This window comes from Pan troglodytes, chromosome 12 (assembly GCF_028858775.2).
Source record: "Pan troglodytes isolate AG18354 chromosome 12, NHGRI_mPanTro3-v2.0_pri, whole genome shotgun sequence".
NCBI lineage: Eukaryota > Metazoa > Chordata > Mammalia > Primates > Hominidae > Pan > Pan troglodytes.
Genome location: NC_072410.2, coordinates 18,741,849 through 18,764,031, shown reverse-complemented (window position 1 = coordinate 18,764,031; position 22,183 = coordinate 18,741,849). Strand labels below are relative to the sequence as shown.

General features: G+C 35.7%; 1 long non-coding RNA gene across 1 annotated transcript in view; it reads left to right on the top strand.

Annotated features, from left to right (window-relative positions):
- Window positions 1-21,588, top strand: part of LOC745936 (uncharacterized) — a 126,173-nt gene extending 104,585 nt beyond the window's left edge. Inside the window, exon 4 of the long non-coding RNA XR_001715974.3 lies at window positions 21,328-21,588. This is a non-coding gene — a long non-coding RNA (uncharacterized LOC745936). The remainder of the gene's footprint in view (window positions 1-21,327) is intronic.
- Window positions 21,589-22,183: the final 595 nt, after the last annotated feature.

The following is a 22,183-nucleotide window of genomic DNA, read 5'->3' as shown; positions in this document are numbered from 1 at the left end:
GTGTGTAATTTTTTGTATACATTGTGGGATTCAATTTGCTAATATTTTGTTGAGATTTTTACACCAATTTTCATGAGAGATACTCTGTAGTTTTCTTAAACTGCCTTTGTTTGATTTTGGTATTAGGGTAATGCTGGCCTCATAGAATAAGTTAGAAAATATTACTTCTGTTTCTGGCTTCTGAGGAAGACTATACAGAATTGGTATAATGTATTTCTTATATGTTTGCTAGAATTCACTGGTAAATACCTCTGGACCTGGCGCTTTCAGTTTTGGACAGTTAATTATTGATTAAATTGCTTTCATAGGTATCAACCTATTTAGATTATTTATTTTTGTGTAAAATTTTCTATCAGGAAATTAGTTCATTTCATCTAGATTATTAAATCTGTTGGCATAAAATTGTTCCTAACATTTCTTTACTATCCTATTAATGTCCATGGGATTTGGAATGGTATCTACTCTTTCTTTTCAATATTAATAATTTTTATTTTCTTCATTTTTTTCTTAGTTTCCATGACTAGAGACTAATAATTTTTATGAGTCTTTTCAAAAAACCACTCTTTTCTTTCTCTACTGATTTCCTGTTTGCAATTTTATTATTTTCTCCTTTAATTTTTGTTATTTCTTTTTTTCTGCTTACTTTGGATTTAATTTTCTCTTTTTTTTTCTAGTTTCCATGGGTGGAAGTGGAGATTATTAATTGTATATCATTCTTCTTTTCTAATATATATATCCAAAGCCATAAATTTCCCTCTAAGCATTGCTTTAGCTATATTCCACAAGTTTTAATAAGTTGGGTTTTTGTTTTCATTAGTTCAAATATTTTAAAATTTATTTGAGATTTATTGTTTGACCCATGTGTTATTTAGAAGTATGTTGTTTTATCTTCAAGTATTTTGAGATTTTTTTTGCTACATTTCTGTTATTGATTTTAGTTTTTGTTATTTCCAAAAGTCCATTGAATTCAATTGTTGTCTGAGAACAGGCATTATATGATTTCTACTCTTTTAAACTTGTTAGGTATGTTTTATTGCCCACAATGTGGTCTATCTTAGTAAATGTTCCATGTGAGCTTGAGAAGAATGCATAATGGGTTGCTGTTGGATGATGTTGTCTCTAGAGGTCAATTATACACAGTTGATTGATGATGCCATAAAGATCAACTATATGCCTACTGACTTTTGGGCTACTGGATATTTCATTTTCTTATAGAGTTAAAGTCCCCAAATATAACAGTAGATTCTTCTATTTTTCTTTGCAGTTCTATCCACTTTTGGCTTGTATATTTTGATGCTCTATTGTTAGATACAGAGGCATAAAGAATTATTGTTTTCTTGGAGTACTGACCCCTTTATCATTGTGTAATGCCCCCTTTATCTCTGATAACTTCTCTTTTTCTGAAGTCTGCTCTGTCTAAAATGATTTTAGCTACTTCAACTTTCTTTTCATTAATATTAAGATTGTATCTCTTTCTCCATCCCTTTACTTTGAATTTATATGTATTTTATAGTTACAGTTAGTTTCTTGTAGACGACATACAGTTAAGTCTTGTTTTTTCATCCATTTTGATGATTTTTGTCTTTTAATTGGTATATTCAGACCATTGATGTTTCCAGTAATTATTGATGTAGTTGGATTAATATGAACCATATTTGTTACTGTTTTCTACTTCTTTCCCTTGTTCTTTGTTCCTATTTTTTGTCTTCCACGCTTTTTCTGCCTTTGTAGCTTTAATTGAGTGTTTTGTATAATTTCATTTTCTTTCTATTTTCAGCATGTCAATTATAACACTTCTCTTTAATTTTTTTTAGTGGTTACCCTAGAATTTGCAACATACATTTACAACGAATCCAAGTTCACTTTCAAATAACACTATACTGCTTCACGGGCAGTGCAACTTTGGGAGGTTGATGGGGTGAATCACTTAAGCTCAGGAGTTCAAGACCAGACTGGGCAAAATGGCAAGACCCCATCTCTACAAAAAACACAAAAATTAGCCAGGCATGGTGGTACGTATCTGTGGTCCCAACTACTTAGGATGCTGAGGTTGGGGAGAATCACTTGAGCCTTGGAAGGGGAGATTGCAGTGAGCTGAGATCACACCACTGCACTCCAGCCTGGGTGACAGAGTGAGACCTGGTCTCAAACACAAAACAAAGCAAAAGAGAATGTCCTCTGCCAAAGCATGGTTATTCTTCTCAGATATTCATATTCATTGTGAGGACCTGGTAGAGCTCATGGAGGTAAAACACACAAAAATGTGAGGGGCCCCTCTTTATCGTGGTACCTACCCTTTGAGTTTTTAACTCTTACTTTCGTCCACACTGAGACTCTGGCAGTTTCTCAACTACAGTTTAGTTTTTCCTACTCTGGCACTGGTTCCCATGAAGGTTTTTAGTCATGGGTTTCTGCTCTGGTACCTTGTGATTTTTCCATATTTACCTGCCTGTCTCTCCAATTTTGGAGGCAGTGGTTTATCCTGTGACATCACTTATCTTACTGATTTAAAAAAAATTACTGGCCGGGTGCAGTGGCTCAAGCCTGTAATCCTAGCACTTTGGGAGGCTGAGGGGGGTGGATCATGAGGTCAGGAGTTTGAGACCAGCCTGGCCAACATAGTGAAACCCTGTGTCTACTAAAAATACAAAAAATTAGCCGGGTGTGGTGGCACATGCCTGTAATCCTAGCTACTCCAGAGGCTGAGGCAGGAGAAGAGCTTGAACCCGGGAGGTTGCAGTGAGCTAAGATGGCACCACTGCACATCAGCCCGGGTGACAGTCCAAGGCTCCATCTCAAAATAAATAAATAAATACATAAAATTAAAAAATAAAATAAATTACTGGTTTTCCATTTGTTCAGTTTTCTATTTGTTGTTAGGATGCAGTAGCAACTTCTAAGCTTCTTACATGCTGAAGCTGTAGTCTTTATTTTTAGGTTCACAGCAAAGTTGGTGAAATGTGCAGAGTTCCCATGCACACCCTTCTGCCCCAACATGTAGAGCCTTCCCATGGTAAACATCTAACAATAGAGTGTATTTGTTACAACAGAAGAAGAAACATTGCCACATCATCAACCAAAACCCATGGTTTACAAAGGTTCACTCTTGGTGTTGAAGTTCTTTGGGTTTTGACAAATTTGTGACATGTATCTACTATTTTAGTATCATTTAAAATAGTTTCATTGCCAGGAAAATCCTCTCTACTCCACCCATTTAGTCCCCCTGCCATTACCCCAAACCTGAGAAAACTACCGAGTTTTTTTACTCTCTCTGATTTTTTTTCTTTTTCAAAATGTCATACACTTGGAAGCATATGGCCTCTTAACACTGGCTTCTTTCACTTAGTAATTTTTATTTAGGGTTCTTCCATGACTTTTAGTGGTTTGGTGGCTCATTATTTTTAGTACTGAATAATGTTCCATTATATAGATGTATTATGATTTATCTATCCATTGACCTGTAGAACATCTTGGTTAGTTCCACATTTTGGCAATTATGAATAAAGCTGCTCTAAATATCCGTATGCAGATTTTCCTATGGATGTATGTTTTCAACTTGTTTGGTTAAATACCAAGGAGCATGATTACTGGACCACATAGGGAGAATACGTTTAGTTTTGTAAGAAACTGCCAAGCTGTTTGCTGAAGTGGCTTCACCATTTGTATTTCTACCAGAAATGAATGAAAGTCCCTGTTGCTCCACATCCTTACCAGCCTTTGGTGTTGTGTTTGGGATTTTAGCAATTCTAATAGGTATGTAGTGATAGCTCATTGTTGTTTTAATTTGCATTTTCCTAATGACAAATAATGTTGAGCATCTTTTCATGTGCTTATTAGTTATTTATATATCATCTTTGGTAGACTGTCTTCTGTTTTTTCTCCACTTTTTTTGACTGACTTATTTGTCTTTTCATTATTGATTTGTAAGAGTTCTTCGTAAATTCTGGATAGAAACCTCATATTGGATATGCGTTTTGAAAATATTTTCTCCCAGTCTGTTGGGAGACTGCTCACGTTTTTATTTTCTTAATAATGCCTTTTTATGAGCAAAAGTTTTTTATTGACAAGGTTAAACATTTTTTTAAAAATTGTATGCCCCATGCTCTCAATTTGCCCCCTTTATATCTACCTACCTATTAATCTATGTCTGTAATGCATTGTCTTGATAACTGTAGCTTTATAGTAAATTTTGAAACCAGAAAGTAGAAGTCCTCCAACTTCATTCTTATTTTTAAATAATATTTTGTTTTTAAATTGTTTTGACTATTCTAGATGTTTTGCATTTCCATATAAGTTTTAGGATTTGGTTATCAATTTCTGAAAAAAAGCATGCTATAATTTTGATAGGGATTATGTTGAATTCATACATCAATTGGGGAGGAATTGTCATCAACATAAACTGAGTCTGTAAACTCATGAACATGGAATGTCTCTCCACAGTTTTGTGATCAGTTTTTACGCCTTACACTTTTTTGTTACGTGTACTTCTAAGTATTGTACTTTTTTAGTGCCACTGTGAATAGAATTGTATTCTTAATTTTAATTTTGGAGTGGACACTGCTTGTATATAGAATAACAATTGACATTTTATACTAATCTTGTTTCATGTGGCCTTGGTCTACTTGTTTATTCTTTTTTTTTTTTTTTTTTTTTTTGAGACAGAGTCTCACTCTGTTGCCCAGGCTGGAGTGCAGTGGCATCATCTTGGCTCACTGCAACCTCCACCTCCTGGGTTCAAGCAATTCTCCTGCCTCAGTCTCCCAAGTAGTGGGGACTACAGGCGTGTGCCACCACACCTGGATAATTTTTGCATTTTTAGTAGATACGGGATTTCACCATATTGGTCAGGCTGGTCTTGAACTCCTGACCTCGTGATCCACCCACCTCGGCCTCCCAAAGTGTGTGTTTATTCTAATTTTTTTTGTTTTACTTGTAGTTGGATTTTTTTAGGATTTTCCACCAACGGGATGGTATTCACTGTGAATAAATAAAGTTTTACTTCTTGATTTTCAATCTGGATGTCTTTCTTTTTTTTCATTTTACTTGTAGTTGGATTCTTTAGGATTTTCCATAAACAGGGTGATATTAACTGCGAATAAATAAAGTTTTACTTCCTGATTTTCAATCTGGATGTCTTTCTTTTTTTTCCCCTTTCTTTCTGTTTTACTGGTTTTGTTTTGTCATTTTGCCTGATTTCCTTGGCTAGAACCTCCAATACTATGTTGTAATGGAGTCTGACTTCATTTTTCACATTTGACAGCTGACAACGTCCAAGTCCCACCATTCCCCTTTTCCTTTGGCCTAACATTTCTTCGAGCTCATAAAGAATGTCCAGGTGCTCTTTTCCTAGATACACAAAACCTACCCTGTATAGAAACCCTTATGCCAGCTTCACCCTCCAAAAACTGGAAACACTCACCCTTCCCTTCACTGAGACCATTTTCAGAGAGGCTTTGGTGTCTGCCCTGCTTTCCTCAGAAAGCCTGTATATGTGATAAATCTGCTCAGGCACTCTTAGTGTGTGTAGTAGACTGAATAATGACCTCCCAAAGATATCAGGTCCTAATCCTTGGAACCTGTAAATGTTCCATTTCATAAAAGAGGGTCTTTGTAGTTGTGAGTAAGTGAAGGATTCTGGAATGGCTAGGCCATCCCAGATCATCCAGGTGTCCTTCTTAGAGAAAGAGGGAGATCAGATACAGCCAGAAGAGAAAAAGAAATACATATAGAGCAAAAGGCAATGTGAAGGCAAAGGAAGAGATTGGAGTGACAGAACCACAAGCCAAAGAATGCAAACGGCCACCTGCAGCTGGAAGAGGCAACAAACCTACTCTCTGTTGGGGCCTCTGGGCAGAGCACACCCACGCAGACAGCTTGATTTTGGCCCACTGATACTTATTTCAGACTTCTGGACTCCTAAAATGTAAGAGAATAAATTTATTTTTATTATAAGCCATGAAGTTTGCAGTAATGTGTCACAGGACCCACATGGAATTAAGCAGGGTGTGTGTGGCATCATCTGTCTCAACATCTGAGGGTGGTTACTCCAGGCCTCTGAGGGGCAGCCGCAAAGCACGTGTTAAACAGCAGAGAAAGAGCGAGTATCTTTGTCTTGTTTCTGATCTTAACATTTTTCTTTCCATATTCTCAAGGGATATTGGTTTTCTTTTCTTATGACGAATTTTATTTGGTATCAGGGTGACACTGAAATCATAAAATGAGTTAGAAATTTTATTCTTTTTCTATTTTTGGGAAGTGTTTGTGGCACGTTGGTATTAATTTATTTAAATCTTTACTAAAATTCACCAGTGAAGCCATCTAAGCACGAGCTTTTCTTTGTGGGAAGATCTTGCTTACTAATTCATGTATTTACTTGTCATAAACGTATTTTTCAAATATTTCTGTCCCTTTCTCCCCCAGCTTTCAGCAACTAACATTATGCATATGCTGCATATGTTGTGCTTGATGGAGACTCACAGGTCTCTGAAGCTCTGTTTATTTTCCTATATTTCTTTCATTTTAGTAACTCAGACTAAAGGAGGAATCACTACAGAAACATCTTGTAGTTTGCTGATTCTTTTCTCTGCCAATTCAAACTGGTGTTGGGCCCCTCTAGTAAATTTTTTAAATTACTATACTTTTTATCTCTAAAATATCCACTTGGCCATTTAAAATATATATATTCTATCTCCTTATTGATATTTTCAGACTTGTGAGTCATCACTCTCCTAATATTCTCTACATATTGGTAAGAACTGATTCAAAGTCTTTAATACTTCCACCACCTGGGCTTGCTCATGGGCAGCATGCACCTGCTGCTTGTTTTCTCCTGTGGGGGCCATTCTTTCCTGTTTCTTCGCACGTCTTATGATTTTTGTTGAAAACTGTATTTTTTGGTAATATCATATGATAACTTTGGAAATCAAATATCCTCTCTTCTGGACAGTTTTGATTGGCAGTGGTATTTTTATTTAAGAACTTTTCCAGAATAATTCTATAATGCCATTATCCATATAGCGTGCAGCCGATGAAGTGTTAGCTTGGTTAGCTTAGTAGTCAGGTAATGATTGGTCCAAGACTTCTTTAAATGGCTTGATCCTGTATGTTTCCTGCCTTTTGCCAAGAGGCTTTGTGTGTGTTGGGGCATTTATTCACCCGCCACTCTGGACATTTAAAAGTCTGTCAGCCTTCACTGCATCCTTTTGCAGAGATACAAGTTGGGCGGAGGTGAATGATTGGTGCCCTTTAAGGTCTTTTCTGGACAGGCATACAACACTGCATGTGCACATGGCCTTCTGTATCCACATAAAGCACCCTATAGACATTTTGTTTTTAAATCTTTTTGCATTTTTGTCTGGGTTCTTGTTTGCCATCACTGGCATCACAGCATTAGGCAGTTTCCAGACTTTCCAAAAAAGTGGAATAAATTGTGTAATCTTTTGTGACTGTCTTCTTTCGTTAAGCATAATGTGTTCAAGCTTCTTTTAGGTTGCAGCATGCATCAGTACTTCATTCATTTTTTTATTATTATTGAAGGATATTCCATTGTTTGGATATACTACGTACTACATTTTAATTGCCTATAAATTAGTTTATGAACATTTGGGTGGATTCTAATTTTTTACTATTATGCATAATGATGCTAAGAACATCTCTGTACAAGGGTTTATGTGGACATACGTTTTCATTTCTCTTTCATTTCTGAATAGAATTACAGGGCCATAGATCAATTTCATGTTTAATATTTTAAGAAAATGTCAAACCATTTTGGGAATATTTTACATTCTTGCCAGGAACGTATGATGGTTTCAATTTCTTCACATCCTTACCAACATTTGCTGTAGTCAGACATTTTGATTTTAGCAATCCTAGTAAGTGTCAAGTGGTATCATTAATGACTAATGATGTTAATTATCACTCTATGTGTTTATTGATGATTTGCGTATCTTCTTAAGAATTTTCTATTCAAATATTTGTCTAGTTTTAAATTGGACTATTTATCATTTTTATTATTGAATTGCAAGTGTTCTTTATATATTTGGGTTCAAGTCCCTTATTAGTGATTTGCAAATTTTTTCTCCCAGGCTATAGCTTATCTCTTTTATTGTCTTTATAGTATATTTGAAGAACAAAAGTTTTTAATTTTGGTGGAGTTCAATAGTTATTTATTTTCTTTCTGTGCATCTGATTTGTTGTCGTGTCTAATGTAACATTGCCTAACCCCAGGTCATGAATGCTTACTCTTATGTTTTCTTCTGATAAGTTTGTCATTTTAGACCTTACATTTTGGTCAACAATTTATTTTGAAGAATTTTTACATATGATGTAAGGCAGAAATCTAGATTTCTTTTCTTTTTTTGCATGTGAATATCCAGTTGTCCCAATGCTATTTTTTGAAATGACTATTCTATATTTCTCCCCCATTAAATCATCTTGGCACTTTCTTCAAAAACCAATTGGCTATAATGAAGAGTTTATTCTAGACTTTCAGATCCATCCCATTAACATATACATCTCTCCTTGTGCCATTACACAGTATCTTGTTTACTGAGCTTTGTGGTAAGCCTCAGAATCAGAAAGTTATTCCTCTTAAGATTTTTTGTTTTTTCAAAACCTTTGTATTTTCATATAAATTTTCAGATATGCTATCAATTTCAGCAAAAGCCATCTGGGTTTATGACAGTGATTTTATTGAATCTGTAGATTAACTTGGGAATATTACCCTATTAAAAATTTTAAGTCTTCTGATCCATGAAATTTAGCTGCCTTTCCCTTCATTTTTAAATTGTTTTAAATTTTATTTAACAATATATTATAATTTTCAGTGTGAAAGTCTAATGCTCCTTTTGGAATTTGTTTCTAAGTATTTTATTTTTTATTCTATTGTAAATGAAATTTTCTTAATTATATTTTCAGTTTGTTAATTTCTCAGGCATAGAAATATAATTCATTTTTTATATTGATCTTCTATCCTGTAAACTTACTGCACTCATTTACTAGTTCTAACAGTTTTTAATAGATTCTGTAGGATTCTCTAATTATAAGATGATATCATTTGCAAGTAGATATATTTTTATTCTTTTTTCCCAAGAATAATGTCCTTTATTTCTTTTTGTTACTAAATTGCATTGGCTAGAACAAACATACAAATATTTTAAAGAAGTGGCAAAGGTGACGTCATTGTCTTTTTGCTACTTATGGGGGAAACATTCAGTCTTTTACTATAAAGCGCTATGTTCGCTGTGGGTTATTCGTAGATGCGTTTTATCAAACTGAGGAAGTTGTCTACTATTCTTAGATTGTTGAGCATTTTTATCACAAAAGAACGTTGGATTTTATCAAATACTTTTTCTGACTCTATTGACATAATCATGTGATTTTTGTTCTCTATTAACATGGTTTATCATTTCTTACTGCTGCTGTAACAAATTACTGCAATTTAGCAGTTTAAAACAATTTGTTATTTTAAAATTCTGAAGGTCACAAGTCTCAAATAGGCCTCACTGGGCTTAAACTAAGCGGTCAGAGAACTGAGATCCTTTCTGGAAGTGCTAGGGAAGAATCTATTTACTAGATTTTTCCAGCTTGAATGGGATTTCTGCATCCCTTGGCTTGTACTTTCCTCCCATTCCAAAGACAGCAATAGATGGTAGGGCACGTCTCACATCGCATCATTGGGTCATTGGCTCTCTTACCTCCCTCTATTGCTTATAAAGAATCTTGTAATTATATTGGATCCTTCCTGACAATCCAGAATAAGCTCTTCATCTCAGACAGCTGATTAGCAAATTTAATTTCATTTGTAATTTGGATTCCCCCTTGATGTGTAGCCAAGTATCATTATTCTGCCTACCTACTATACAAAACGGCATGGTACTGGTACTACCGTTTGACCTAGCAGTCCCATTATTGGGTATATACCCAAAAATATATAAATAATTCTACCATAAAGAGACATACCTATGTGTGTTCATCCCAGCACAGTTCACAATAGCAAAGACATGGAATCAACCTAAATGCCTGTCAATGGAAAACTGGATAAAGAAAAGTGGTACACATAGACCATGGAATACTATGCAGTCATGAAAAAGAATGAAAATCATGTGCTTTGCAACAACATGGATGGAGTTGGAGGCCATTATTCTCAGCAAACTAACACAGGAACAGAAAACCAAATACCACATGTTCTCACTTATAAGTGGGAGCTTAACACCAAGTACATATGGGCACAAAGAAGGGAACAACAGACACCTTGGCCTATATGGGAGTGGAGGGTGAGAGGAGGGTGAGGATTGAAAAAAATACCTGTAGTGTGCTATACATATTACCTGGCTAACAAAAAATCTGTACACCAAATGTATCCATGTAACAAACCTGCACATATACCCCTGAACCTAAAATATGTTTTTAAAAAGAAATAATATAGAAATATTGCATATACCCTACATCTAATTCCCCTCAATGTAATATCATATAGATATATAGTACAATATCAGTCCTGGAATATTGATATGGATACATTCACAATTCTGAACAGTTCCATCATGACAAGTCTCCCTCGTAGTGCCCCTTTACAAACACATCGGTCACCTTCTCTCTCAACCCACCTTTGTTTCTGACTCCTGGAAACTACTAATCTGTTCTCCATTTCCATGATTGTGTCATTTCAAGAATGGAGATATACCTAATGCTGGATGACGAGTTAATGGGTGCAGCACACCAGCATGGCACATGTATACGTATGTAACTAACCTGCACATTGTGCACATGTACCCTACAACGTAAAGTATAATAATAATAAATAAAATAAAAAATAAAAATAAATAAAGAAAAAATAAAAATAAAATGATATAAATTAAAAAATAAAAAAAAGAATGTTATATAAATGAAATTATACTATGTCACATTTGGGGAAGGGCCTTTTTTATTCAGTGCAATTCTCTGGAGATTAATTCAGGTTTTTGCGTGTAACAATAGTTTGCTCCTTTTTCTTACTGAGTAGTAATCCACAGTGTCGATTTTCCACTGTTTATTTACCCATTTGCTTTTTGAGGGAAATCTGTGTGTTTCCAGTTTGGAGATATTATGCATAAAATAGCTATAAACATTCATGTACTGGGTTTTATGTGAATATCCCTTTCATTTCTCCGAGATAAATGCTCAAGGATGGAATTGATGGATTGTAAAATGATTACATGTTTAGATTAAAAGAAAAATTCCAAAATGTTTCTTCAGACTGGCTGTACCATGTTAAATTCCCATGAACAATAAATAAACCATGCAGTTTTCAACATCCTTTATAGCATGTTTGTTTGTTTGTTTGTTTGTTTGTTTGTTTGTTTAAAAATAGCCTTCTGGTATGTGTGGAATAATAACTAATTGTGGTTTTCTCTTTCATTTCCCTAATGGCTAATGATGTTGAACATGTTTTCATTTATTTATTTGCCCTCTGTTTACCCTCTTTGACACAACGTCCCTTCCTGTCTGTCACCCATTTTCTAATAGGAATATTTGTTTTTTTTTTACTATTAAAATTTCAGAGTTCTTTATGTATTCCAGCTATGAATCCTCTGCTGGATGTATAATTTGTAAATATTTTCTCCCGTTCTGTAGCTTGCCTTTTCATCCTCTTATTAGGGTCTTTAACAAAGAAAATGTTTTTTAATTTTGATGAAGCCCAATTAATCAATTTTTTTTCTTTTCTTTCTTTTTCTCTATAATTCTTCTTAATATGATGGGCTCAGTTGGCTAGCATTTTGTTGAGGGTTTTTGTGTTTATATTCATAAGGAATTTAGGTCTTTAGTTTTTGTTTTGTTTTGTTTTTCTTGTGATGTCTGTGTCTACTTTTGATATTTGGGTAATGGTGGCTTCATAGAAAGAATTGAGGAATGTTTCCTCCTATTCTATTTTTTGGTAGAGTTTTGTAAAGGATTTGTATTAATTTTTCTTAAATGTTTGGCAGTAAAGCCATCTGGGCCTGGTCTCTTCTTTGTGGGAAGTTTCTGAATTACTAATTTAATCTCTTTACTTGTTACGAGTCCATTAATATTTTCTATTTTTTATTGAGTCAGATTCTTGTTTGTCCCAGCTGGCATTGCAGCTCAGACTGCTACAATATTAAATAATTGTTGCTGACTGGTTTGTTGAGAAACACCCCAGAGATAGGGCTTTTTCTGCAAAGCAAGCTCTGAATCAAGTCAAATAATGACAATGCCCCCAAATGGGGCTTTTCCAGGGAGCTTCAAGACAGGTCAGATAGTGGTAAAGCACTGGGGGTGGCATCTTTTGAGGAATTTCCATCCCCATCCAGGGACTTCCAGCCTGCTGGCTTTTACAACTGCTTGGTTTTGAGGCAAACAGCTTTCAAGGTTGTGAGGCACTTGAGAGAGGAGAATGGGAGTAGGCCAAAGTGAAAGCCACTGACCCTTCTATTCTTAACCAGATTTGGCAACTTTGTTTTAATTAATGCTTTTCAGAGTGTTGTAAGCCTTTGGTTAATTTCCAGAGATGGGAAAAGTTTAAAGTTTAATGTTGACAATTTTTGCCAACAGTTTCAGTGCTTCTAATGGAGGGCTGGATTTACAGAGTTTCTCACTACACCATTCCAGAATGTTCCTCAAACTGTACTCTGCTGTTACTGTTTGGTGGTAGGTAAGATAAAGCAATTAAAAGTGGGTGGGGGTGGGCGGGGAAGCAACTTAAGCATTTCTAACCCACTTTGGAAAGTCAAGCATCCTTCAATGGTCTTCCTTGGTTTTGCCAGTCATAATGTAAAAGAGAGTCAATTACAAATTAAGTTGTGAGCACAAAGGTAGCCATGACATATGTGGAGAAATTTATGGTCACCTTCATAAGTAAAACACTATTTATATACTCAGTTTTTGAATGGCTCAACTACAAGCCCATATTTTTCTGATTATGAAATATTTTAGCCTCCAAAACAGTATAGTGAACAATATGATAAATATCCACATACCATCACTTAGCTTAAGAAATTAAGCATTGCCAGTCCTTTTGTTTCCTGAAACTTATTTTTTTTAAAACCAAGCTCCCAAATCAGTGATATTTTCCTGAAATTTTCTGGAAAGTAAAAGATTTTGGTTTCTATTGTTAAAATAAATAAACCTAAATAGGAAGGGGAGCTGTGGTTACTAATTTCTTAAAAATTGATGTAACAGAGGTCTAGAAAAACTTTAGGCATGATTTCCAATCAGCTACTACATTTCTAACACAAAATAACGCATCAATAGTGATGTTGAGCTCTGAGAAAATCCACCCTATTTACAAGCAACAGTGCTCATATTCACATTTGCACATACTGAAAATATCATTTGGATGAGTTTTTGATTTACGAGGGCAGAAGAGAACTTCAAATGAACAGCAAGAGTAAAATTCCTGGTACATTAGTCGATATCTGTTTTTAATATTGTAGGAATTCATTTGAATATGTTGCTTTTGTTCCCTAATCCCCCAAACTAACATTTGTATCAAAGTTACCTGATGATATAAGCACAGTACACTGTAGAATGAAAACGTCTTTTCAAATATTTATCCTTTCTCTGGGGAATTTTAAGAATTGCTGAATTAAGGGATGGTTTTAACCAGAAACACAAGTACTCGCTAATTCCAAACAAATGAAAACCAAAGACGTAATTGTAGTTTTCATCATGGTGTTCTTTATACGTGATCAATGAGAAAATTTTCTATCATTTTAACAAAAAAAAATGTTTGCTAGTCACTTTTATATCATCAATATTGCTGGCAATAATAAAAATAATGTGCTTATTTTACTCATACGATGTCACCATATTTTATTCTGTTATTTCATGAGAAACCTAAGGTTCAATGAGTATCATATTTTATTTCTGTAGACCATTCAGTGCTGGTAGTACTGATGGCTGTTATTTGGTACTGCTTATTCAAACATTGACGAAGAGCTTCTTTCAGTGGTTCCTTTCAAGTGGTCAATGGACTGAAGACAGGTTGATTATTTTTCACATTTTTCAAAATTATAATTACAGTGTGATTCCCCATTATAAAACAAACTGGGTGTGCTTGTAAACTCAAGTGGCTAGATGACAGCCAGTCCCTGCAGGATGAACCAGTCACAGAGTTGGCAACCTCGGAGGCAGGGAAAGAAGGGAAAAAGGTCCAAAGAACAGCCTCTCCCTCAGAAAGCCTGGTTCTTCAACCATCGGGATCTGTCGGCACTTACCTGAGAGGCATAAGGGCCCTCTTCTTCTCTGTATTTGGGCATGGGTGTAGATTTCACCAGAATTTAAACTAGAAGGAAATATAGGAGACATTCCTGAAGAAGCCTATATGCTCATAACTTCCAAATTAATATCTTACTCATATATGTTACTTGACCACCAAACATTTACATCCAGTTTTCAATTTGCCATTGCCGCCTGGATAGACAATCAAAGATGTTTATAGTGTAACACATTTATTTATTTTTTTATTTTTATTTTTATTTTTCTGAGACCAAGTCTCGCTCTATTGTCCAGGCTGGAATGCAGTGGCACAATCTCGGTTCACTGCAATCTCTGCCTCCCGAGTTCAAGTGATTCTCGTGCATCAGCCTCTGGGTAGCTGGGATTACAAGCATGTGCTGCGCCTGGCTAATTATTGTATTTTTAGTAGTGATGGGGTTTTGCTATGTTGGACAGGCTAGTCTTGAACTCTTGGCCTCAAGTGATCCACCTGCCTCCGCCTCCCAAAGTGCTGGGATTATAGGCGCAAGCCAAGTGCCCAGCCTATAACATAGCACATTTAAAATTGAACTTCCAGCTCCTGCTTTCTCATCTTTCCCCCATAGTCCATCTTACCTCAGCAGGTGGCAATTTCATCTTTCCTGTGGCTCTGGTCATAGAATTGAGCGTCATTTATTGATTCTTTCTCTTACATATCCCACATCCAATCCATCTGCAAATGTTGTTGGCTCTAGTTTTTAAATATGTTCAGTATATGCTTCTGTTCATCTTCATCACTACCAAAGCTCAAACCTACTAAAAGATCTCCCCACTTTCTACTTGTTCTTTATTACTATTTTCAAAATAGTGGCCAGAATGATGCTTTTGAGGCATGAGTCAGAGCATGTCATGCTTATCCTCATAATTCTCCAGTGGCTTCCTCTCTCCCTTAAAGAAAGAGCTGGAGTACTAACCATGGCACTGAAGACCCTGTACAACCTCCCGCCTTGCTGATTCTCTGACTCCGGCACCTAACAGCACTCCTCTTGTTATTCACAATCCTGGAGCCACTCAGGCCTCCTTGCTCTTCCTCAGGTGCACCAAGCCAGTTCTGGTCTCAAGATCTTTGTAAGTATTTTAACCTGTGGCTAGAATCTTTTTCTCCCAGATATCCACATGGCTTCCAATTTTGCTTCCTGCAGGTCTCTGTTCAAATATCATTTCATCACAGAGGGCTCCTCTGATGTCTTTTAGGAGATAGTCTCTGCTTCCCTACTTCTCTCTCCATCTTACCACACTTCATTTTTCTCCATAGCGTTTATCACCCCCTTACATAAACTATTTAATTAAATATAAGTTGCAATGATTGTAAGATACATGGTTATTTTATGTATCACTAAGAAAGAAAATATACTGCCAAGACCAGCTTGGTTGGGGAGACCCTAACTCAGTGGCGCTAGAGGAATTAAAGACCCACACACAGAAATATAGAGGTGTGGAGTGGGAAATCAGGGGTTTCAAAGCCTTCAGAGCCGAGAGCCTCGAACAGAGATTTACCCACATATTTATTGACAGCAAGCCAGTGATAAGCACTGTTTCTATAGATTATAGATTAACTAAAAGTATTCCTTATGGGAAACAAAGGCATGGGCTGAAATAAAGGGATGGGTTGGGCTAGTTATCTGCAGCAGGAGCATGTCCTTAAGACACAGATAGCTCATGCTATTGTTTGTGGTTTAAGAACGCCTTTAGCAGTTTCCCGCCCTGGGTGGGCCAGGTGTTCCTTGCCCTCATTCCGGTAAACCCACAAGCTTCCAACGTGGGCATCATGGCCATCAAAAACATGTCATAGTGCTGCAGAGATTTTGTTTATGGTCAGTTTTGGGGCCAGTTTATGGCCAGATTTTGGAGACCTATTCCCAACATTATACTGCTAATTAAACTGTGAAACAATACTGTATTTGATTTGAATTTTTATTTTAATCATACTAAGAGAGCTCTTTTAGACATACTTAAACATGGATTTCTATCACCTGTCACCCTTATACTTATAAAAAAATGAAAAGGACAAACAAAAAAGGTTGAGTTATTCCTAAAACTTGTTCACATTAAGAAAGAGTAAATTGTCTATATCCCTGATTTTCTACACAATATCATATTTTGTACATTCAAGAGCTATTAATAATTTGGTGTTTTTTCTAAAAAATAATGCTCTAGTAATGACTTTTGCATTTTCTTCTCTGCTCCTGAATATTGTACAAGTTTTGATGGATGCTTTTTTGATTTGACTAATGTCAAATACATTAATCTGTCACACCAGCCTCTTATTACTCTGAAGAACTTTTTCTCCTCCAAGGGGTATAGCCACATTTGCTGCTTGTAGGGAAACTGTTCTGCTATGGTGCCATGGTGATCTTGCACAGATCTACCTAGGAACACCTTATGATCTCTGCAAGAAGAGAGGATGGGGGGCTTGTAATGAGCTGCCTCAAAAGCTTCTTGTGGCAGGGCATGGTGGCTCGCACCTGTAATCCTGGCACTTTGGGAAGCCAAGGTGAATGGATCGCTTGAGCCCAGGAGTTTGACATCAGCCTGGACAACATGGCCAAACCTCATCTCTACAAAAATACAAAAATTAGCTGGGTGTCTTGGTACGCATTTGTGGTCCCAGCTACTCAGGAAGCTGAGGTGGTAGGATCACCTGAGTTCAGAGGGTTGAGGCTGCAGTGAGCCTTGCTCGTGCCACTGCATTCCAGCCTGAGCTACAGAATGAGACCCTTTCTCCCTCCACCCTCCCACCCCTGCCAAAAAGCTCCTTGCATTGGTCTCCCTGTCTACCTTGGGAGGCATCATAAGTCAGTTTCTCATTGCCTCTCAGGTTTCTGCTCCTCCCCGTAAAGGGACAGCTTCAGACCTTACAACTGTTCAGCTAAGGTCTAGGCTGTGTTCCTGAGCCTCAGCATGTCCCATAAGTCACGCTGGATTGTGTCCTAGCATCTTTGGTTTTGATATCATTTTTGCTACCTAGGACAAGGACTGCAGGGAGCTGGCCCCCATTAGGCATTGATGTAAGTAATAAACTATTTGCATTTAAAATTGGCTGAATCGCACCCTGACTTTGGCCTTGCCTCATATTATGGTCTTGGCACTGCCTTCTGGTGTATTGCTTGGTCTGTATTAGTTCAGTGCCTTTTGCATACATCTCAGTTGGAAAATAAATCAACAGCTTTATTTATATATAGGTACTTTTGTTTTCTCAGCCATAGCATGTTAAAGCTTATTGCTCTGCAGGAAAGTATAGAAATCAGGTATTCTTCCAATAACGAATATTTGTCTAACAAATATTAAATTTATGTCCTGCTGGTTTATATCTGTGCATTTCTGCATAAAAATTTTGGCATTGATGTCATGTCATAATGTGGTCTCTTAGAAAATACTTTTACATGGCAAATAAACTCAACATGTGTGGTATAATGGACATAACTCATATGACTCAAATATCTAAAATATGAAGAATTATAATTAAGTTTACATATCACAAATGCCACCTAGCCAAAAGTGAATATAAGATGAGCTCAATTGTAAGATGAACCTCAATGTCAAAGATTAAAGCGTGAACAATTATGGATTTTTGAATGGAGGGAATTTAATGCATACTTGCCTGTTTGCTTCATGGCTACTCTCACCCATGGAATGAAAGTTTTATGAGAAGGGACTCTGTGGTTTTATTCAGTATTCATACCTCCAGAGCCTAGAGTATGGCTGACATGTAGTATGCTGTCAAAACTAGTTTGCTGGCCAGGCAAGGTGGCTCACGCCTGTAATCCCAGCACTTTGGGAGGCCGAGGTGGGTGGATCACCTGAGGTCAGAAGTTTGAGACCAGCTGGGCCAACATGGTGAAACCCTGTCTCTACAAAAAATACAAAAATTAGCCAGGTGTGGTGGCACATGCCTGTAATCCCAGCTACTTGGGAGGCTGAGGCAGGAGAATCTCTTGAACCCAGGAGGTGGCGGTTGCAATGAGCCAAGATCACACCACTGCACTCCAGCCTGGGCAACAGAGTGATGCTCCGTCTCAAAAAAACAAAAAACAAAAAACAAAAAAAAACCAAAACTAGTGAATAAGTAAGGAAAGAATCTGCTTAGCAATCTTTTCAGCCTACAAGAAACAGGTTGCTGTGGAACTTTTCCCCTTAGTGGGTTTCCCAATATCCTTTTATGATTGATTATTGATAACTAAGCATAACTTAACAAAACTCAACTGCAAACAAGGTTGAGTGGAAAATGCAGATCAAAGTATCTTTGCAAGGCTAATATAGAAACAGAGCCTCATATTTAGGATGATAGAGACAGGAGAGGGGAAGGCTGAATTTATTTCTATTGCCATCTACAAAGGGGACTCAAATTCTCAACCTTCCACGGCTCATTCAACTACGTTCCATTTCACTCAGGTCACTCTTCTCACAGGCATCATAATTAAAGGTTTCATTTCTAGAGTAAGGTAACTTTTTATATGCTTCATCCTATCCCTGTAGTGCTATTCTTTTCTCCTTTTGCAACATTCATAGGTTTCTTATTGTCCCTAAATGTTAATTTGCTGCTGAAATTGGCTTAGGTGGCTGCCTTTTAAAATAGCGCCCAAATTCCTTTGCACCCACATCTTTACAAGTAAGGCATGGTTACAATGGTGGACAGAAAATGTCAGTCCAGACATGTATTTTGATATACACAAAAGAAATGTGTCTGTGTTTATATGCAGGAACTCATTCAGAAACTGCTCAACTAGGAAGTACTTAACCTTTCAGAAACTTAGATGTGTTAAAAAAGGGATTTCGGGGGTCTATAAAATTTATGTGATCTTTAACTCTATACCTTTGAGTTGAAAGAAAAGGGAGCAGGGAATTTTGTGAGAACATAATAAAGTTTTATTGTCCTCCACTGTGGGATCTATTTCGGTGTTCTCTTTTCTTCCTGTTGTATTCTGAAGCTGCAGAGCTGGGTTGCTCTCTGAAGATATTTAGTAATGAGAGAAAGATCCCCAAATAGGCAACTTAAAATGTCAAAGAAGGGAGCAGAGGAGGAAAATAATAAGCTTCAATATTCTCTTTAAAGATCAATTTTTATTTTCTTCTTTCTATTCACTGAAAGAGCTTCATTTGTTTCTATAGCCCTTCTATGTTAATAATGTAAACTCATCTTACGTAATTAAGTGCCTGGGATTCCAAAGACTTTCCAGATATTGTGCAGAATATTGGCTTAACAAGGATAACTAAAAATACAGGATAACAAGCAAATGGATTAGGTCTTAACCTCATGTGGAGTGTAAATTATCCACAAAATGAGAACTGAAGTAAAATGAGCATTATCACTAAATGGCAGCATCTGAGGCAAAATTTTCTACCTGCTAATATTTAATGTCACTGCCTTGGAGGACCGGAATCTTAACATAATTTTCCCTGTATCAGTACATATGTATCACCTAACACTATCAGACACTGATAAATAACTTTCGATGGTGACAAAGTTTCATTAACATAAAGCATTGTGTTTTCATGGCTATTGTATATTGGACGAAACTATCGATAGGGGGACATGGAACCTGGCACCAGTTCCATTAAAAATCCTAATGCAATTTCACCTTCTAATAAATTTCACCGAAGTTATGATTTTGCTACAAATATTAAGTTGCAGAGGATCTTATACGAAATCACTCTTGTAAACTGTCCTCTTAGCTATAACTTAAAACATATGTATAAACAAATACTGAAATCTGTTTGAATTTTTAGAAAACATACTGTTTTCAAAATAAATAATCATAGGCTATATCCTGTATGTGGATAAATATTCATTTGTATAAAAATGTTGCAGTGTTTACTTAGTTTTGCCATGAAATCTCATTATCATCTTCACATTTTGTACATTTTAATTTATAAAAATGAGTCTTAGGATTTGAAAATAGAAGTTGTGAAAATAGGAAAAAAAGATACAGAATATGTAGAAAGAAGGGTAAAAATACTGTAGCAATGAGGGAAATTAGTATTTTTTCTCAGTGGATTTTTTCCATGCCATCAATACTAGGACACAATGAATAAAGTGGCACGGGTTTCTAGCAGCAGCTCAGAATTACCAGGAGATGGGTATGATGACAAAATAAAAGGATATTTGGGTTTTTATAGTGCTCGTGTGGGTGTGTGTGTGTGTGTGTGTGTGAATGTTACATGTGCATGTATACTGGAAATGTTATATATATCTTCGGGATACACATTTGGATTTTCATAATACAAAAAACAGTTAATATAAATATATCAACTACAAATATAAATATATTTTTAAAATGTATTTATAATGACATCAGAAATATATATATTTTTAAATTTATTTATAATGACATCAGAAAAAATCTGAAAACAATATTGTTATTTGTATAATTAGTTGTCCACAAGAGGACAAGAAGCTTAAATTAAATTAATCATTTTAAGTGTGTAAACTTTCCACCCTGACAATTTATCATAATTTTGGCAGGGGAAACCCAGCGAATTTCAAGAGTCTTCAAAAACCTGTACATGAGGTTTCCAGGAAATTATTGGCCTAAGTATTTATCAGCAAGAGATTATACATCTTCTATATGTGTACTGAAATGCCATGTGCCTTGTGGCAGTGGTTCCTTATATTAAAATGGCACCATACATGTTTGTATGTGTGTGTTCATATGTGTATACACATATGGTAAAAATGTTTGCACATATTACAGGCATATTTATGCTTTCACCCATAAACTTTTGCATACAAACGGATATTCTATAATTACTTGCCATGTAGTTATATGTGGCAATGTCAAAAATAAACATAAATTTAAATACAAACTATTAACTAAAAACATTCTATAGTTAATATATCAATTTATTTATTTAACAAATTTTAGGAATATAAATGTTCATTTATTCTACTACTATTTGCTGATTACCAATTAGTATTGAGTACTTGATAGATACTAGAGAGGCAGAGATGAAAAGATGAAAAAGGCCTCAGAGCTGATCACAATCTATCTGAGAAGAAGGTCTGTAGGGCCATTTATAGTGTTTGGAGAAAAATCTGCACTTACTCTAATGAAGCACATTTCTTTCTGCCAGGAAAAGCAAAGCTACTACAAGAACTCACTACATCAATGCGTGTTCATTATTGAGACCATCCTAGGAGAGCGTGCATCATCACAGGCTGCTCTGAGGTCTGTGCCCAATCAAGCAAAGAACAACGGGGATAATCACACTGTGCAGAGGGTGACCAATTTAGAAAAAAAGGACCCTTAAGAAGATCTTCCAACTTCCTTAAATGACTTTCATTAATTTTACACCTTTTGCCAATTAATTGCACTTATGAGCCTTCCTTGTCAATTACTGCATTCTCATTTTCGGCAATTGAACTAATCTTGGCCTATTCATATTTTGTTTTTTAAATAGGTATTTCCAATTATTGATATAGATCTTTATAATTACATTACAAATGTTTCACCATATTTATTCATTCTTTATAGAGACAAAATAAAGGTTCTATCATCTACACTTAAAACATGTACTTTTTTCTTCACAGCAAAACTTACAATATTCTCCTTATTTGGTGATTACTTTAAAACAAATATATTCCATTTAAAATATAAGCTCAATAACTACAGATACATGTATGTGTGTGTGTGTATATATATACACATACATATATACATATGTGTATATATACATATATGTGTATATATACACATGTGTATATATACACATATATACACATGTGTATATATACACATATATACACATGTGTATATATACACATACATATATACACATGTGTATATATACACATACATATATACACATGTGTATATATACACATGTGTGTATATATACACATATATACACATGTATATATATACACACATATATATACACACACACATACATGTATTTTTCTTATTCTGTTTTCAGTGTCTGTCTGTCT